General features: G+C 32.6%; 1 protein-coding gene across 1 annotated transcript in view; it reads left to right on the top strand.

Annotated features, from left to right (window-relative positions):
- The window catches only part of LOC106876216 (uncharacterized), a 105,688-nt gene that overhangs the window by 19,284 nt on the left and 83,160 nt on the right, over window positions 1-3,244 (top strand). The gene's annotated exons all lie outside the window — the stretch shown is intronic.

Raw genomic sequence — 3,244 nt, forward strand, 5'->3', positions numbered from 1 at the left:
AACAGTATGGGTGTTGGGGGTGTGGGCCTGTAGCCTGGGAAGAGGAAAAGCAGTAGTTGTATACTGCCAACTTAGCGTGACAGTCCCAATAAGGGAATATACTACTGTTGTTAAGCCCTAGGAAGCCAGACCGCTTCCTATTAGGCCTTGACGCATTTCCTGTGCCCTTATATATATATGTATATATATACGTGTGTGTGTCTGTGTGTGTATGCTTGTGTGTCTGTGTTTGTCCCCCCACTGTCACTTGACAACCGATACTGGTGTGTTTACATCCCCATAACTTAGCAGTTCAGCAAAATGGACCAAAAGAATAAGTACAAAGATTAAGTCGTGGGATCAATTTGTTCAACTAATCATTGTATTAGGCAAAATCTCATCAGAGGGGTAGAAAAGATATACTGTTAGGTTATTAGGTGAGGTGATTTTAAAACACAACACCTAATAACCTATTGGTATATCTTTTCTACACCTCTGATGAGATTTTTACTGAACACAATGATTTACTTATTGTAATTTTATCTCTTAACTAAATTGAAACAGCTGTAAGAGAATATGCTTATTTTTGCAGATAATAAATTATATTAATGCTACATCTCCATTTTCTAAATTTTCTTTATATATATCAACTAAATCAACATGCTTCACATTAAGGCAGTAACAATATCACTTTAAGCTTCTAATCTGCAACTCAATTGCCAGTTTAATATCACCTCAAATTTACTTAATAAGCTATTGAGTGTACAATTAAATTGCCTAATTAATCCTTTAGCTTTAAAATCTTTTCTTTTCTTTTTGCAATATGTAAACTTAAGTAACAAGACACTAAGAATATATTGACCGAAAAACACTACTATTACTGCCCATGGGAATGTCTCAGACTCTGACCTGTCTAAATACTTATCTCACAGACAAAATGTCCTGTTTTATCTAAAAGAAACTTAACTCTTTTAACTTGTCTTTTTTTATACCAGAAAATTCATTATCATTTGTACTATATATTTAGTTTTCATTTTTAATCAATATTCAGATTTAAACTTACCTTTAGGCATTCAATCTATTGACATAGATATTCCCTCCTATGCCAGTTTTAAATCTAAAACTGACCTTGCCTGTGCTTGTGCTATGTAAAAAGCACTCAGTCCATTCTGCCGGATGGTTGGTGTTAGGAAAGGCATCCAGCCGTAAAAACCCTGCCAAAACAGACACAGAAGTCTGGTGCAGGCTCTTGTCTGGCTGGCTCCTGTCAAACCGTCCAACCCATGCCAGCATGGAAGGCGGACGTTAAACAATGATGATACTTGCATCTTCGTACAAATTGCTTGCTAGACTTAACACTCCATATTTAACACTAAACTTATATTTAATACTAAACTTATTCACAGAACCTCCCACTGATTCTAATAACAAACCATCTAACTAATCCTTAAACATTCCTTATGCTTTACTTATTCATCATCTGGGTCCTTAAATCCCTGTTACAGATAACATTTAAGTCTTTTGTATAAACATGCTTATATTACCTGTTGCAAAAACTAAAACTTTCACAACCACATGAAGAGACAAATCTTAAAATTTCCCACTTAATAACTACAACGTAACTACAACGAGCATATGGCGCAGTGGTTAAGAGCGTGGGCTACTAACCCCAAGATTCCAAGTTTGATTCCAGGCAGTGACCTGACTAATAATAATAATAATAATAATAATAATAATAATAATAATAATAATAATAATAATGATAATAACATTGAAAAATACCTTAGGAATGAGAACCCAGGTTCGAAATTTCCCCAAGACACCTGATGAAGGCTGGAGGGTATATCAGCCGAAACGTTGTGTTAACAACAAACAAGATGAGGACAAATATCTGTCAAATGTAAATAATGTAAATAATGAACTACAACAGATATTTATTATTATTAAATAATGTCCCAGTCCCACAGATAATTGGTTGAAATGTGTAACTAAAACATTTCTGGAACTGTACCTATTAAAAGATTGTATTCTTATCCTTAAAAGTTGAGTTTAAATACATATTATTTATTTCTTCATATAATATTTATTTCTTTATATAATATTTATTTCTTTATAACTTATAAATTATCTGACAGCATTTCTACTTCGTTGCTTTAACTGCGTCTCTACTTAGCTGCTCTGTTTGTCTTTTGTACATACATATTATTAATCGATCTGTTATCAAAAGACAATTATAATAAATTTCATCTGGATCTTCTCTAAATAAAGCGCAACAAAAATTGCCTGTTTAAAAACTAGCACCTGTAACATGATTACCACATAAAATCTTTAACCTTTTGAGCATACTAAAGTAATATGATGATCTCAGCAAAACATAATATTCATACAACTTCCCTTTATCATATAAACCATTAAGCTCCCTTTACATTACCTATAAATCTTACGTATAATTTGTACAGTGTCTTTCTTTCTCTTATCATAGCTATGTTGCTTCCTCACAATTGACTATGAAAAATTAACAGCATTTTCCCTTCTCTCATAACCCAATCATTTAAGCCCAAAGAAAACATATACATACATATATACACACACATATGCACACACACACACACACACGTATGCTTGTATGTATGTATGTATGTATATACATATATATATATATGTCCCTTTTTTGTATTCCTTTATATATATATATATAAATCAATCTATCTATCTGCATTTATGAATAAATATGATTGTGCCTGATAGTCTAGGTAGGGATGGAGTGAATTACCAGCTGCTTCCAAATGAATAAACACTGACATTTATTGAGATTGATTAACAGATTTGCAGCTCAAAAACATATATATATAGAGAGAGATAAAATTAATATAAACAGCTGAGTATGACTGAAGGTGCTGACATGCCTACATTGCTAGAAATAAGAGTTGAAATACTCTTAATGCTGCAGGAAGAACGCAGATATATGCTGACGGGCGATCCAGCCATCCCATGCCGACTCGAAAATTCTCAGACCAAATGTCTAGTTTCGTCTGTTCTGTAGATCTGTTCAATGAGGACTGCTCAAGTGGCACATGTTTTGCTGTCAGCATATGTGTATTTACTATAAAAATTTATAGATGATTTAGCAGAATGCAAATCCATTTATAAAAGATTAATTGGGACAGTTAAGTGCAATGTGATATGGAAAAATTCAATCATAACTAAGTGTGACGAAGGGTGCTGATATGTATATATATATATATATATATATATATATATATAA

The sequence above is a fragment of the Octopus bimaculoides genome, chromosome 8 (assembly GCF_001194135.2).
Source record: "Octopus bimaculoides isolate UCB-OBI-ISO-001 chromosome 8, ASM119413v2, whole genome shotgun sequence".
NCBI lineage: Eukaryota > Metazoa > Mollusca > Cephalopoda > Octopoda > Octopodidae > Octopus > Octopus bimaculoides.